Source organism: Benincasa hispida, chromosome 5 (assembly GCF_027475165.1).
Source record: "Benincasa hispida cultivar pf3 chromosome 5, pf3_genome.v1.1, whole genome shotgun sequence".
Classification (NCBI taxonomy): Eukaryota; Viridiplantae; Streptophyta; class Magnoliopsida; order Cucurbitales; family Cucurbitaceae; genus Benincasa; species Benincasa hispida.
In genome coordinates, this window is record NC_143482.1 from 47,625,085 (window position 1) to 47,643,784 (window position 18,700).

General features: G+C 32.2%; 1 pseudogene across 1 annotated transcript; it reads right to left on the minus strand.

Moving 5' to 3' along the window:
• Positions 1–13,696: 13,696 nt before the first annotated feature.
• Positions 13,697–17,231, minus strand: LOC120078569 (adenylate isopentenyltransferase 5, chloroplastic pseudogene; annotated as a pseudogene). Its single transcript, XR_016529755.1, has 2 exons — positions 17,109–17,231; positions 13,697–14,968 (listed from the first exon to the last, which is right to left on the minus strand). The product of XR_016529755.1 is annotated as an adenylate isopentenyltransferase 5, chloroplastic pseudogene (transcript).
• Between the last annotated feature and the right edge of the window lie 1,469 nt (positions 17,232–18,700).

The window sequence follows — 18,700 nt, forward strand, 5'->3', positions numbered from 1 at the left end:
ACCAGACTGCCTTCAAATGGAAATTTTCTATCACCGATTGAATCATGCTTCGTAGACCGCTGCCAATGCGGCAACTGCTGATGGTCTGCTTGACAAAACTTACGAGGAGGCGAAGAATATTCTGGACCGCATCTCCAAGAACCATGAAGACTGGAGGGAGAGTGACCAGAGATTGAGACTCAAATATTCCGATGCAAATAACTGTGCCACTGTTTCGTTACAAAACAAAATGACCACAATGATGAATTTGATTCAAGGAATGGCGATTAGCAGCCCAACACCGCAAAGTGGGAAAATTAACGCAATAAGTCAAAATAACACAAGGTGTGCAACTTGCAGTGATGGGCATGCAATGGAAGATTGCCCGCAAAATTCACAGTCTATATATTTTGTAAAGAATAATCCCTTTTCAACACTTACAACCCCGGGTGGAGAAACCACCCCAATTTTGCTTGGAAGAATCAACAACAAAATTTTCAATCTATGGCGCAAAAAGAAGGGCCACCAGGATTCTTCCAACGCAACAACGGTCAATAGAGCAACAAGCAAGTAGCTCACAATAACCAACGCAATCTTCTTCTCTAGAGAGCCTATTGAAGCAATATATAGAGAAAAATGAGACAGTGCTTCAAAGTCAGGCTACGTCCATCCGCAACCTTGAATTTCGAATGAGCTAAAAAGCAGACCACAAGTAGACGCCAAGTTCAATCAAGCTAGGTAAGAAGTAATGTCAGGTTGTGACATTGTGCAGTGGAAATACTGTGGAGGGAGAAAAGAAGGATTAGATTAGAACAACTCCCATCGCAACTGAGCCCGAGATTGTGGTAATGCAAGAAGAAGAAAGAGAGAATGAAGCAGTAGAACCTGAGGTTGTGTCGACCTCAAAGTCAAATGAAATAGAAACCGTGAAATTCCAGTTACCACCTTTCCCCTCAGAGGTTAAGAAAGAAGAAAAACGAAGAGGTACAGTACCAACGCTTCGTATCTATGTTAAAGCAACTACATGTTAACATCTCTTTCAATGAAGCGATTGAGGAAATGCTTGCCTATGCCAAGTTTCTGAAGGACATGGTAACTAAAAAGAGAGGCACTGGAAAATTTTCCACGGTGGCATTAACGCAAAGTTCCAAATTTATTATTCCACCGGAGATGAGCGATCCTGGGAGCTTCACTATTCCTTGCTCCATAGGAGGACTCTATATTGGGCAAGCCCTGTGTGACTTAGGGGCCAGTATAAATTTGATGTTACTGTCAATCTTTCGACAATTAAATGTGGGGCAACTTGTGCCCACATCAGTGACTCTCCAATTGGCAGACAGATATCTGGTTCATCTAAAAGGTAAGGTGAAGGATGTGCTGATCACGATTGATAAATTTATTTTGCCAACTGACTTCATCATCCTAGATTATGATGCCGACAAAGATGTGCCCATCATTTTGGGGTGACCTTTCCTATCAACGAGTCGTGCTCAAATTGATGTGCACAAGGGAGAAATCACTTTGAACATAAACGGACAACAGCTCAAATTTAATATAATTCGTGCCATGAAATTCTCGGATGAGGAAGATCTACAAGATTCTGACGATGACCTGAATTTGATTGAAGAAGAAAAGTCTGATGAAGAGTGTGAAGAAGAGGATGCCAATGCATCCGTAGCTGCCTGTAATGCAATTGTAGCAAAAACAAACAAAGAAGAAGGAACGATCGCAACGCAAGAAGAAGAACCAAAAGAAGAAAGAAAAACAACGCAACCTTCCCTCGTGGAACCACCAACACTTGAACTAAAGACCCTACCAACACATTTGAAGTACGCATTTCTGGGGCAGAATGAGAAGCTGCCAGTGATAATTTCCTCTGCGCTCAACACAGATCAAGAGAATGCATTGATGGGCATTCTCAAGAAACATGAGCGAGCAATTGGTTGGACGCTCGCCGACATCAGAGGAATTAGCCACGCGTACTGCATGCACCACAATCGTCTTGAGGACGACCATAAAGCAACTATTGAAAATCAACGCAGACTTAACCTTGTGATGAAGGAGGTCATCAAAAAGGAGATTATCAAGTGGCTGGATGCGGGCATTGTCTATCCCATTGCAGTGCAAACACCTGGCAGCAAGAAATTGCTACTAGGCTCTTTACTATACTTGCATTGTTATTTTGTACTTCATCTCATATCTATTCAATAGAAGTTCTATTTCTACATCTGTTCACTCTCTTAATATGCATGAGTAGCTAAACTAGTTGAATGGGTTGAGAAGAACTAAGCTAATATGACCTAGGAAGTTCATCACTTGGGATTGTCTTGTTGTATGCTGTGCAAAATACCCTTTAGAGTTACTCGAGAGAGAATCTAAAGAAAGAACCTAATGACTCGAGAGAGCTAGGTTAGAATCTGAACTCGAAAAAGCAAGATTAGATTTGCATAAACAAGAGATAGGGACTTAAAGATAAGCTCTGTTTGTCAACTTGCATCGCATGCATCCTAGGAATGGGAGTGATATTATGTGGTCGCATATTTGTGTGAATCTCATGTTATAATCGCATAAATAGAGATAGAGGTTTATGTGTAAACCCTGTAGACTTATAGCATATTTATTGCATGTGTTCTAGCCTTAGAGGCCATAGCATTCATGCCGAGAGGTGGTTTACTATTGTATGCACGTTGCATGATCGCAAAGCATGGACGCATTCTAGGGAGTGTTAGCCGAAACTTTTCTCAACCCGTTCACCGCATATTCATCATATTTCCCGTTCACCAACTCTTTTCAACTCTGCCGCATTCGTTATTTATTTTCATCAATGCAAACAACAAACCCAACGATTTATTCATTTAACTGGTTACCACAAATTTTCATAAAAATCACCGACGCAACTATTTTCACAAGTCCCTGTGTTCGACCCTAGACTTACCAGAAAACTCAAAGGAATTTACACTTGAATTCCGCTGGAGAAAATTGAGTGCACAACACAATCTATCAACGTATATCATCCATAATTCCATTCAATAAAATTAACGCATTAGGTGTTCCATTTCCGTCAGCTTAAATACCCCAGCCTAAATAGAACTCACCTTAGATAAAAGATCCCTTATAGATAGATTTAATACAAATTTAATCTTTTAAGGAAATCAATTTAATCCTATTAAATCGATTCAAAAGATTAAACTTAGGTATCTAATCTCAGTAGAACCAGGAACTTAGGTCTATCTCAATCCAATTTTAAAACTTTTTTAAAACATGAGTTCACCTAAGTTTCCATGCAACTCTTTCTTATTGATTTTAGTTCTAATTTTCATTATAACGCTTACAACAGGAAACAACTAAAACCAACCACAATACAAAGCAACACATACAAGGCATTCATAACTCTTATAAATAAGCCTAGGTGTCATGCCCCATGCATTGTTCATTCATTACTATTCATTTCTACTGGTATATAACACTTATATAACAGAGCAATGAACCAAACATACATGCTCTCATACACCCTTATACTATAACTCTTATAATATAAAGATGATGCATGAATATGCTTAATGCTTGCATAAATATAACTCTTATATTTCATGATGCATGAAGATGCTTTCTTGTAATTTCATCATGCCAATAACTATATTTTAACACTTATAATATATGATGCATGAATAAAGTGCATAACCTAAGGTGGGTTTTAAATCTATATGTCATATACTATGACATATAACAAACATAAATCTCATGTACATTAAGTAAAAGTTGATGAACCGGGATAATTAGCCTCAAAATCTTAAGAAAAAAACAAAACTAACTATTACAAATAGCAATGAGTCCACCAGTTCAAACAAGTGAACCAGTCTTGAACCGTCCAGGCGAAGATCGCGTCTCCTTGATCGTGTAACAAATCCTTGTGATCATTTAGCAACATTATATGAGCATAAACGATCGTTTAGCAACGATTGTGTACCTTTGACTATGCGATGAAGCATGAAGGTCTAGCAATCGTGCAGCATGCATCGTGTAGCACATGCCTTAAACGATCAACTAGACGACAACGATGCAGTGAAGCATAATCGTCTAAACGATCATTAAGCAAGCGTAAGGTATCGTATACCGGGTGATCATGTAGTTAGTGACTATGCGATGAAGCATGATGAACTACATGATCGTTTAGTGCGCGTGCCTTTTATTAAACGATGAGCATCAAATACTCTATGCGATCGTCTACCCCAAGCATCCACGCGATCGAGCAACCAACGTTCCACGATAGAGTAAATTCTTTACCCCATCATTTAGCATTAGCTATGTGGTCGTTTAGTAAATACTACATGATCAGGTATAACATTTCTACACGATTGGGTAGAACTTTTCTACACGATCGTTTAGCCAAATCTCAATGATCGTTTAGTTGAGGCTACATGATGTGATCAACCTTGGATCTTCTTCCTCGATGAGAATTGCATCTCCATGCTTCAAAACTTCATCACGAACGATTCAAAACACTTTAAAGACTTTGAATACAGACTCTATTGCTTGTTAATTATGCCCATAAATACAAGGACCCTTACAAATTAACACTTTGTAAACTTAAAGAAAGCTTTAAATAGAGGCAGTCATCTTGTAAACATTCATCAACAAATCCACAAATACATTTAACTCTTAAACGCATTGTAAAAAAACCTAAAAACCACCACGACTGTAAAAGAAGTTCAATACGATAATGGAATTTGGAATATCAGAAAAACCTGGCTGTGATACCAATTGAAGAAAATCACCAATGGAGATCTCCATGAGCAGCGAAAGTGGATCGTTTCAAATTCCATTACGAATCAACACAATGATTATAGTCTTAAATGTAAACATACAGATTACGCATAAATAGAAATTACAGCATGCTACAATAGAATTCAACGGATAGAGTATACATACTTTTTAAGAATAATTCTTCAAAGTATCCCTCGATCAGTGTCCAATGCGTCCAACAATTCACTTGAACGCAACGATCGAAACAGCCAATGGCACAAACATAAACACAGCCTCCATGAATATCTGAATGCTTCTCAAACCCAATCGAGTCCAACTCGATTAACTAACGGATGTAGAACACTACCACAAGTGGTACCTTGGTATTCTCGATATGAGAATCCAGGAGTTGTGGGCTATGTATGATCTTGGATTGAGGAAGATAGGAGGTATACGATCAAGTAGACGATCGAGTAAGTGGGAGATAAGAACATTGTCTATCGCAATGGTAGGCTTCTTGAGCAGCGAAAGTGGATCTACTTACCCCTACTTCGAGGAAGGAGTAAATTCCATCTTATGTAGTTGAGTTCACAGCTCTCCAGTCAGACGAATCCCTAAAATGGTAGGCTTCTTGAGTCGGCGATCTGGCCACTCTCACCCATAGAAATCAAAAGACCGTCCTCACAGGCAGAAGTTCAAAACTCACTCAAGATTAAGGTCATGTTACCTATGGTCATCCTAGTGAAATGAAAGTCTCTATTATGAACAATGTTATATAATGAGACTAAACATTTCGTGGTCCAGTCTTATACAAACTCTTTTGTATAGAATATCCCTGCTCGCAGGTCTAATACATGAATGATTAGGATCAGATCATTTGTAGTACTTTACACCATTTTTAACACCTATAAAGTGGGCCATACTCGTAGTGTCACCAGGATAAGGTACCCAGCCTTATCCATATACTACAGACCATTTAGATTATCACTTAAACACGATCCACATGTATATCTCCACATACATGTTTAAGTTACAACGATAACCTTGGCTTTTAGTTTATTGGTTTTTGGTTGCTGCAACTAAAATATCACATATTTTATAGACAAAGTGAATAAAAAATATCATATATTATTAATCACATAAGAGTTTGTTCATAAAAGGTTTACAAACTACAGAAACCTACGAGATTTAAGGCATCAACCCCAACAATATCATATACAACTTTTCCTCTCACTGAGTATTTTAACAACCTAGGGTTTGATTTACTTAGGAAAAATACAACTAATTATTTTTACTAAGTGATTATTTAAGTTTGCCTAAAAGTAACACTTACTTTGGAAAGTTAAACAATTTTTATTAATATTTGTTAAACACTTTAACATATGTTAATCAACAATTGCATGTTTGCAACAAATCTATCTAATTCACCTTTCCATGTAGGTTCCCAGGTAGGGTGCAACGTTTCTGTCATCTTAAGTACCCTAGTCTAGAAAGAACCCATCTTAGACAAAAGGTCCCTTTTAGATATGTTTGCTACAAATTTTATCTTTTATTGAAATCAATTTAATCATATTAAATCGATTAAAAAAGATTAAACTAAGATTTTTAATCTCATTAGAAATGTGATCTTAGGTCCATCTCGATCATATTTTAAAATAATTTTAAAAAAGGACTATAGCCTAAGGTTTGCATGCATTGCATGAGTTATAACGATTATAATTAAATGAAACAATTTAAACATCCATTTAGTTATTGATTTTAATTCTAATTTCATTTAGTTATAATGATTATAATTAAATGAAACAATTTAAACATCCATTGCATGCTTGACATACTTCAGTTAATCTTAACATTTATAAATTAACCTAAGGTAACGTCATGCTACATGCAATCTCCATTCATTACTAATATATATAACAATTATATAACTAGGTAATGAATCATACTATAGCATACTTTCCATACATATATTCAATCATATATTATAACAATTATCATATAAATGATGCATGAAAATGCTATAATGCATGCATACATATACTATAACATTTATACTATATGATGCATGAGCATGCTTTATAATTTAAATCATGCACATACATATATTATAATACTTATAATATAAAATGATGCATGAATATAAATGCATAACCTATAGGGGTATTAAAACTATATGACATATAATATAGAACATACATCATATGTATATTTAAAATAAACATTTAATGGATCGAGATAGAACACCTTAAAGGAAAGTTAAAAAGGCTAACTATTACAGCATAAGAGTCATCCGGTTCGAAATAGGTGAACCAGCTCGAACCGAATCGCCCTTCAACGAACTCTCTATAGTGATCATGTAGCAAACGTGTTCTACGATCTTGTAGCAAATGCTACATGATCGTGTAGCAAAATCTACATGATCATGTAGCAAAATCTAGCTACACGATCGTGTAGAACTACTTCGTCTTCTTCATCGAAGCAGTGCTCTGAAAAACGTCTTTGAAGCTTCTCAAGAATAGCACGAGTGACTCAAACAACAAATACATACTCTATAGCAAAAATTACGCCCAAAATCGGGACCTTTACAAACTAAATTTGTAAAAGAAATAAAGTCTTAAAACTAAGTATCCTATCCCAAAACATCCATCAACAAAACCCATTCATATTGAAACCATTCATCGCATGAACTTTATACAAAATGTAGTAAAACACACCAATACTGTAAGAATCAATAAAAAACTGGAATTTGGGATCAGAAAACCAGCAACCTGGCTCTGATACCAATTGAAGGAGCTTTATGATGAAAGAACCTTCAGCGGAAACAAGATCGTCCTAAATCCATTTTTCATTGAATGTAAGTTTTATAGTAAATCAAGAACAAGATATGAAATTATATAAATTATAGTATGCAATAATAAAGAAAAACTTAGGGTTTCAGAAACCCTTACATTTGAAGACTATTCTTCAAGAATCCCTCGAACAAGTCACGAACGGATCTCCTTCTCCAAAAGGGATACTACGAAACGGATCCTCCTGTATTCTCCTTTGGGAATGAGAATGGCAGGAGGTGTGGGCTCTGCCTTAGGGTTTTGGAAGAGGGAAGGAGATGAAGAGGAGGAGAGGGAGGAGAAGAACTTTTCTTCTCTTTTCGTTTTTTTCAGAGAGAACCATTCTTTCAGTGTTTCATGGAGGAAGATGAATCAGCACCATTCCTCTCTCTGACCCCTCTCATCATGTATTTGGCTAAGAGAAATTAGGAACTCCCTCCCCCTAATTAATTAATATTAATTTAATAAAATTAAATTAATAATAATAATACATATAATAACAACCTTATTATATATATAAACTATAGGTTATATCCCATATAACACATAATCTATAGTACATATTGTATTAAATACAATATAACCTATAGATATATTTTCTTTCAACCATACATGACATTTAATATAAATCACATTTATAGTAAACTCACTTATATGATCTCATTCATATAATTGATATTTGGATCAAATCCAAATATTTAATTCCTCTCAACTTATTTATAATATTCAACATAAATCATATTTATATTAAATCCAATTACATGATCTCATTCATATAACTAGTATTTGAATAATATTCAAATTCCTCCCATATTACCTTATATTATAATGTATCAAATACATTATATTAATTATATCACATATATAATTAATTTAATTAATTATATCATATATAATTAATTTAATTAATTATATCATATATAATTAATTCCCTCAATTAATTTGAACACTTCAAATTAATCCAAAAATAATTCTCAATTAAATCCATGTTGAGCTACAGAGGGAACCTTATGAACCTATAGATTGAAGCTCCAGCGGTACTTGGATAATTAATTAAACTCTTTAATTAAATTACCCGACATTCGTTAACTACCGGTCATTCCACTAAAGACCGACAGTTGCACTCTTCGCACTATAGATAAATTTCTATGTCCATTGGATATAACCAATCAACAGCGCGATGACCCTTCACAAATTGCTCGTAAGTACAGCTGAACCAAAATTACCGTTTTGCCCTGTAGTTACATCTAACTCCTTACAATAAGTCATAGTCCAACTATGACCAAGTCCCTCTCGAGCCAGGAGAGGATATAGCCACTATGTTCAAGCTCCAAAATCAGCCCTTAAGGAAGCAATTTATCTACTTACCCCTGCATCGGGGAAGGAGTGAATTTCGTCTCATATAGCTGTGTTCCCAGCTCCCCAGTTAGACAAATCCCTAAAATGGTAGGCTTATTGAGTTGGCAATCTGGCCACTCTCACCCGTACAAATCAAAGGTCTGCTTTCATAAGTAAGAGTTCACAACTCACTCAGGATTCAGGTCATGTCACCTATGGTCATCCTAGTGAAATGTAAGTCTTTATTATTAATGACATTATATAAAGAGATTAATCATTTCGTGGTCCGGACAAATACAAACTCTTTGTATAGGATACCCTCACTCACATGTCTCTACATGAGTGATCAGGATCAAATCATTTGTAGAACTTTACAACACTTGTAATACCTACAAAGCGGGTTACATCTGTAGTGTCACCAGAATAAGGTACCCAGCCTTATCCATCTACTATAGACTGTTTAGGTTATTATTTAAACAAGATTCACTTGTATGTCTCTATATACTTGTTTAAATTATATAAAATAACTTAGGATCTTAGTTTATTGGATTGAGTATATGTTTATAAAATAACACTTATTTTATTAACAACAATATGTTTATACAAAGTTTACAAACTACAAGATTACAAGGAGATTTAGGACACCAATCCCAACATTTACATACATGTTCAAGTTACAGAAGATAATCTCGGATGTTAGTTTATTGGTTTTGTGGGTTAATGTTACTAAATGTCGAATAAAATGCCTCAAATTTTATTAAATAAATAAATCGTTTGTACATTACAATTACAAATTATAGAACCCACAAGATTTAGTACATCAACCCTAACAAAGGTGACCCGCTCTGATACCAATTGAAAAAGTGCTAGGCTGACTCGCCACTTGATATACGGATGTTAAACCGAAAGCATGACAACAAGTGTAACAACAAAAATAAAGCCCAGGAAAGGCACAACAGTTGGTAATCCAATTCGGTGATAAACACCTACATCTGGGGGGGCAAAAAGTCCAAGAAAGTAATCCACTAATATTAAAAGGTTAAGTAATTTATAACATAGTACTTATCTATAATATACCAACCACTACAATGGCTCACATACAGCTTAACTCACACTACACTAGGCTCCCCCTAGATGTGAGACTCCCTCTCAACAAAACTTAGGCTCCCCCTAAGTATGTTAATATTAGCATCTAACACTTTAATACCCGATAGTGTGTGAGACTCCTCTCAACTTGATTATCTTCCTCTTGGATCAATGAACTCCCTTCATCAACAACTCTTAGGTCCCTCTAAGATAGAGAACTCCTTCTCTGAAGTTGAGTCTTAAGCTCCCCCTAATACTGTGAATCCCTTCTCTATCAGCAATGGCTTATACTCCCTCTAAGACCTTGAAACTCTTCAATGTGTTGCACTCAACGGATGAAGAACATGCACAACGAAATAGCGAGCAAACAAGCCAGAACACGATATAGAATAGTTCGACTAGAATACAGAAAAATATCTTGCTCAATTACACAAACTCAGCAACCCTAAATGGTCTACAACACTCACTTTAATTAAACGAATCCAATAAAGGAAATAAGTCCTTATTTGGAATAAGAAGTCGCACTTCAAAAAGGAATATATTGGCTTAAACATCATAGTCGGATATTTTCAGACATGGAAAAAATATTATGTAAGAAAATACTCTAATGTCACAACTGAATATTAATACTTTATTTGAGACATCTGCAAAACTATTATCTTAGAGAAATATAAAATCAACAAACCAGATCTCTAAGAAAGTTAGTATTCATACACGTTTTTAAGCAATTCTAGAACTTTGCATTTATATACTTTATTTAATTTCTAACAAAAATATGTAACAAAACTATTCAACTTCTAATGTCGTCATTCGTCAATGTTCAATTTCTTACCTTCATCATTGTCGAATTAAAAAAAAAAAAATTGGAACAATCTTTTCTGTGGGCTGATAATTTTTTTTTTTCAAATATTAAATATCCTGAGAACCTAATTAGTCTTTAAAGTATCTAAAAAATTCAATAGACAAGTTTTGTAATCAAATAATAAATTGCAATATCTGTTTTTATTTTGGGTTTTTGTGTCCAACATTATGTTTAAATACTTTAGTTCCTATACTTTTAGTTTTGATTCATTATGGTTCATTTTGGTTCTTATATTTTCAAATTATTTATTTGAGTCCTTATATTTTTAACTTTAGTTCATTTTAGTCAATATCTTTTAAAAATGTTCATTTTAGTCCATATATTTTTAAGTTTAGTTCATTTTGGTCCTTATACTTTTAAAAAGTTATCATTTTGGTCTCTTCATTTTCATTATGAAAGGATAAAAATGGTCACTTTTTTAAAAGTTTGATGATCAAAATGAACCAAAATTAAAAGTATAAAAATCAAAATAAACATTTTAAAGTATAGGAACCAAAATGAACCAAAGTTGAAAATATAGGGACCAAAATGAATATTTTGAAATTAAAGAGACCAAAATAAACAAAAACCAAAAGTATAAGGACCAAAATTTGAGCACCTCCTGTCTCTTATCTCAATAAATTGAATTATGTTTATCGATTCCTAATCTTTTCTTGTTTCAAAATTATTGTTCTCTTTTTATATTTTAGAGTAAAGTCTTCCTATTAAATAAAGGAAAAATATTAAATAAGAGTTCTTGCAATTATGTTAGGGTTCAATTATATTCTCGATTAGGCTTGTTCAATAATCAATAGCGGTTGAGCTAACGTGATATATGTACTTGTTAGTTTGTATATTGATTGAAATGAAAGTCGTTTTAAGAAAATTCTTTTCGATTTATATTTTACTATTGCATGAACTCTATAAATTAAAATAAATATATTTATTAAGAGTGTCGCATTAATTTGTATATATGACGTGGGTTAAATAATTAATGTAAACAAAAAAAGGAAGGGGGAAATTTGAATATCTATATTAATTATTGTCTTTTTTTTTTCTTTTTATCAACAAATGTAGAATTGTTGTTGAGGAAGTTTGGGCTCCATTAAATGCCATAAATCAAAGAATCTAATTTGTTACATAAGATGCATTGCATGAAGATAAAGTTGAGATTTCTTAGACATTTCTTTATTTTTTAATAAATCATTTTCCGATTATTCCGTTTATTGTTGTATGCGTAATTTACAAGATCTATAAATATGTTCTCTTTTTAGTTATACATTAAATTTTCAGTAGACACGTGCTAACACGTGCCAATTCGGACTCTCATACCATTTTTACCTAAAAAGAATTATTATTATTATTTGAAAGCAACAAAAAGAATTTAAGTTATATGTTTAAGGGTAAATATCAATTTATATCCTTGAAGTTTGGGTGTTATATCAATTTAAATCTTGAACTAATAATTGTATCCATTTAAACTTGAAATCCTCAATTTTATAAGTGTATCGTCTGAACTTTTGTAATGATATTAGTTTAAACCTTCTATTCTGTTTTATTTGGATACACTTATGAATATTTAGTATTTAAATTGATATATTTATGAAAATTCATTATTTAAATTTATACACTAATGAAAGTTAAATTGATATAGTTATTAGTTTTGGGGTTAAATTGATATAAATATTAGTTTGGAGATTAAATTGATATAAATCCGAAAGGTTAGGGTTTAAATTGATAAATCCTCAAGTTTAAAGTTTAAATTGATATAATTCTTAGTTTAATTAGGGTTTAAATTGATATGATCCCCAAAGTGTAAGTGTATAAATTGATATTTACCCAATTTTTAATTAAGAATTTGTCACGTGGTAAATTTTATTTATTTATTTATTAGAAATAAAGAATAAAATTTAAAAAAAGGAAAAAGGAAAATTGTTTGTCCTCTTCCTTTGGATGGGAATGCAATCTAAATCCCACGGTTAATAAGGAAATGATGAATTTATAAAGGAGGATAACTATCTCCAATGCTATGAAACTTTTTGGGTGGTACCAAGTGGACAATATCATATCATTATAGAGATATTTGGAGCTCTGTCATCCCTAACCTCCTTAAAATCAATCAGGAAGGAAAATCCTGTAACCATTTTCTTGAAATCTCATCAAACATTCTACGACCACATTTTGAGATTGTTCAATGTATCGAACATATGAGTTGCAAACATTTGAGTACAATCTAAGATAACACCCATGTGTTTTCTTTCTTTTCTTTTCTTTTTTCATAAAAATTTGATTGAGTAAGTATGAATATGGACGTTTAATTTAAACTATAGATAAAAATACCCTTTTATTCTCTTTAATATAGTCAAATTCAAACTATAGATAAAAATACCATTTTATTCTCTTTAATATAGTCCTTACTAGTAGTTTATTATTGATTTTTTTTATAAAAAAAAATAATATTCTTACTGTCTACTAATATTTCCCTATAAATTTTAGAAACAAATTCACAATAGTTAAACATTTAGTGAGTGTTTGAGCTAGTAAATTTAAATACCACTCCTTGTTTGCCCATATAGTCTTAGGTTCCACTACTAAAAAAGCATCAATTTTATGCCTTATTAACTTCTTATGTTGTTGGCCCCAAAAATTTACAACTCTCGAGACTTCATAATTACTTAGAGTTTACAACTCTACTCTTTGCTCCAAACACAGTCTTAAAGTATTTATAACTTAAAACTTAGATATGTGTATACATAAACATATACAAGGGTAGAGTTGAGCAATAACAATTTTTTTCCAAAAAAAAAAAAAAAAAGGGGAAAGGAGTGATGAAAGTAATATAAAGAAAGTACTAAAAAGATATAGATAAAACATATTATATTAAACTTTTACTGTGTAAGATCTTAACAACAACACTACCATAATTTCATAATTTCCTAACTTCATAATTCATTACATATAGTGATTTAAAACCCTAATTAACTAACCAAGCAGATTTATCTTCAAACTGTTGGATTCATATTGTGGATAATATTGTTCTTTAAACTTAACTATTTTCATTTTTAATTTCTTCATAAAGTTTGAAGCAGCTTCAATCCACATATTCCCAACTTTCATTTCGAACTGCAAACCCAGTTCGTGATCAAACCAAAAGCCGCAAATCCAATCACGAGCCCATATCCAACCGCGTTATTGGATCCAAAATTCATTTTCGCCTTCAATTCTTCATAGCCATTCATAATCGCCAATCTGTTCTTGATCACAGCTTCGATCTGATAATCTTTCTGTTTCTCGTTCAAGAAATCGCCGACGATTCCTAAGCTCGGTTTCAGAACCGCATTCATCCACTCATCCGCCGCCTCTTCTCCGCTCTTTTCAAACACCGCCGTCGCGTCGACCCGGTGGAGTCCCCAACCGAGTTCATCACGGAGCCGGTGGATTTTTCCGAATTGACGAAGCGCGAGCTTACAAGTATTCTCCTTAATTTCATGAATTCCAGATTTCAATAAATCGTTCTTGTACGATTCTTCTTCGTTGTTCTTCTCTGCTTTGAAGTAACTGTCTAATTCCGGAGCGCCGATTGCGCGGCGGATTCCACGGCTGTAATCAGCGCCAGGAACGAACATGTCACGAACTTCTTCAACTAGCCCTAATTCCACCATTTGATCGACTCGTTTCCCGATGTACTTGTACAGAACGGGCAGAGCAACATCGATCCAGAGGAAACAACAATCGAATCGTGAACGGAAATCCGTAATCGGATTCTCAACCAGTGCTTCAATGTAGTTGTTTGAACCTCCGACGATGATTGGAAGGCGTCCATGGCTAATAATGTCGGCAATTGAATCTTCGACGAGACGGCAGAACTCTCCGGCTGTTAAATCGGCGTCTGGATCGTCGATTACGCCGAGGAGATGGTGAGGAACGCCACGGCGATCGGATTCGGTGATTTTGTTGGTGATGATGTCGAGGCCTTTGTAGAACTGAATCTTGTCGGAGTTGATGATCTCTGACGGGAAGAAAGTGGCTAAATCGACGGAGAGTTTTGATTTTCCGGTAGCAGTGGAGCCCATAACGAACACGATTTTGTGCTTCTTGTTGCTTAGATACTCAACGCTGTCCTTCATGTTGTTGATTTAGCCTTAAATATTCACTAAATAACAAAATTGCCATATCCCCAAAAAAATTAGAAAATTAATTAATTATTGATATAAACATATTCATAAACTTGATTTTATAAATAAAAGTATACTTAAATTTTACATGTCAATTATAATTAATTAACTTTGTATCACATACATATATGTATATATATATATAGTTTGTTATATGGTAACTTGTGATACTGAATTTGAGATGCATTCAAATATTTTTCTTATTATTTTATAATATTTTATTATATTAGACATATTTTAATATATGAAAAGATTAATGAGATTATAACTACAAAATGAATTTTTGTTTAATCCATTTGAAATATGAAAACATGCATGGAGAACAACTCTAAAATATTAGTGAAAATAGCTTAATTGTTAAGGTAATTATTTCAGTTTTTTTAATTTAAGTTCAAATCTCTTCGCACCATTGTTCTACTACACATGAGTATTAAAATATTTTCTAATTGAAACTATAAGTTTTTTTTGAAAATTTAAGCCTAAAAAGATATTAAACGAAGGGTATACTAGTGTTTTATTTCAAAAAAATAATAATAATAAGTTTAGTAAATTGGTGGTATATTAAAGGATAATTGTTTTAAATCTCTATTAGTGATAGACCAAAATAGATCGTGATAGTCTTCTATTACTAAGCAATAGACTATGATAGACTGCTATCACGCTTCTACCAATGAGCGGCCTCGATAGACTTGTATCACAGTGATAGAAGTTTATCGTGATCTATTGCTCAATGATAAAGGTCTATTGTGATCTACACTTGTAGATAATGACATTTTACTATATTTGTAAATAAATTGGCTCATTTTTTCTTTATTTGGAAGCAATCCTATATGAAAAGGACAGACTGAAAAAAAAGGAGAAATCAAAATACTCATTTTTATTTAAACACTTTTGATCAAAATTAAAATATACTGTTGTATCCAAAAACTCTAATTTTTTTTTTAAATGACTTATTTTTTAAATTAAACCCTTCAAAATGTATTCCAAACACATCTTTAGTCTATTCATATAAAATAAGTTGCATAGGGAGATAAATATATTTGCTAGAAATAGATTGTTGGTACATGTATTTTTAAAATTTAAAATAAGACACATGCAAAAATAGAAAAATAATAAATAAAAAAACATATATAGAAATATATTGATATAACAGAGAGGAAGCACGTAACGCATATTGAACGCATGCATGGAGAGGAAGAAAAAAAGGTCTTAGTGATAATGACTTCATAATCTACTGAATATAATGAAATACCTTTGGAAAAAAATAAATAAAGAAGGTAATATTCTGTAAAAAAAAAATAGTATCGCATCTTTCTCATATACCAAATAATATATTTTAAAAGAATATTTAATATATATTTAGAAAAAAATTAATAACACATTAATCGATCCTGTTCTAAAAATCAATGAATATGTACGATTGTTCACCTTTGCAATTGTTGAATTATTTCTAAAAAAATGGTTGAAAAATAGATTAATCATATAGTTGAACTCATGTATCTATGCATATAACGTAGAATAACTAAAAGTGACAAAAATAAATAAGTGGTGCCATATAGTATGAACATAAAAGCTATGATGATTAAAAATTCACAAAATCAGTAAATAATTTTGGAGAAGTGATGCAAATTAGAGAGAAAATTTAAAAACCTTAATGGTTTCCATATGCTTTTCTTAATCTAAGATGAACCAAAAGTGGATTACTAGGTCATTTCATTCCTTTTCCGTTCCAATCGTATGATCTTAATAACTTGTTTGAAGATCAAGTGGAGAAACAGTTATTATTATTATTATTTGAAAATAGGGAGATCATACAAAATCTATCTCCACCCATGAGATCAAACCTAGAAAAAATCTAGGTCTCTTAATACACACATGAGTGCAATTAGAAACTCATTCCAAAACGTACTTTTAATCGGTTGATTCAATTTTTCAGAAGTAAAAAATCACACAAGTAATGATATGATGTGATTACGAACTAAAACCTTTCGAGAATTATGAAACATAGAAAATATTATTTTCAAGGAAAAAACAAGTCTCTTGATCATTATCAAAGAGAAAAGCAAAGCAAGTTCTTGAATAATATTGAATGGAGATGAAGAAAGAGAGAGAGAGGACCTGAAAATATGAGATCTCTTAGGGCAATTAAGCAAGTGATGAAAAATTTACTTCCACTGTTCCACTTTAAATAACAATCCACTCCCTATTTTTTTTAAGCAACTAACAAAAAATACATTAAATTTCAATAAACCAGACAAGGAAAATAAAAATATACAAAATCTGGTCTAATATTACTTAACAAATATAAATCCATTGTCTTTCTCTCCTAATTCGTTGTACCATTTTTATATCTAAATATTTAATTCATTGCCAAATATTTCTTCTCACACATATGGTAACATAATAAATGTTGCAATTTTTGTGAGTTCCCATATATTTTGGTATTATACTCAGGTTTTTTTTTTTTTTTTTTTGGTAGTACACTATATTCAGGGTATTAAACTTTAAGGAAATTATTTTAAATGGAGTTCCCATATATTTTGGTATTATACTCAGGTTTTTTTTTTTTTTTTTTTTTTTTTTGGTAGTACACTATATTCAGGGTATTAAACTTTAAGGAAATTATTTTAAATGGAGTTCCCATATATTTTGGTTATACTCAGGTTTTTTTTTTTTTTTTTTTTTTTTTTGGTAGTACACTATATTCAGGGTATTAAACTTTAGGGAAATTATTTCAAATGGTAAAACTATTGAAAATATTTACAAGATATAGCAAAATATTTTAGATTTCTATCCGTGTCTATCAATGTCAATGAAAGCAGCATCTATCATTGATATTTCTAAAATTTTACTATATTTTATAAATATGTTGGTTCATTTTTCTATACTTAAAAACAACTCTTTACAAGTGATTAACAAAAAAGTCATCATAAATTTAATTAATTAATCAAAGTAGTTAAAAGCTCGTCTTAGTTATTATTTATGTTAGTCCACTTAAAGCATGAACAAAGTAAGAAATTTTCATGCGAAAGAATAGTATAAGCATGAAGAAAATAAGATATTTTTCGTGCGAAAGGACAAGTTTTTTAACATTTCCATATATATATAGTCTTCTGTTTCGGAAATTGGCAGAATTGAAAGAAAGATGAATTAAAGTACTTCTTAAATCGTTCATTAATTGATGAGGAATAGAGGGTTCTTTCCCTTCTTTTATCATCCTCGTTTGTTTTAAAATGCCTAGTCTATTAGAGTTTAGGGTTTAAGGTTTTTCATTTTTTGTCCGAGTTATGATGAGGGTGCTACAAATGTATCAACCAAGTTGAAATATCCCAATACATCTATTGATTTCATGCTCCTCTATATATTGTTAAAAGAATGTCTAATCTATTAGAGTACTCATATTTGTAAACATATATTCAATTTGAAACTAATAAAATAGTTTACATTAGTAACTGGCAAAGCTATTATAATTTTAATTGATTTATCAAAATGATATAAAGATAGAATTTGACCATCATCTAGTTTTAATTAATAAATTAAAAATAGTTAAAATTTAGATTTTTGTCAAGTCCACTTAAAACATGAACAAAGCAAAAGTAAGATATTTTCATTTCAATTAACAAATTTAGACCTCATTTGATAACTATTTCATTTTTTTTGTTTTTAGTTTTTGAAAATTAAGTCTATGTTCTCTCTATTTTTTACAATGA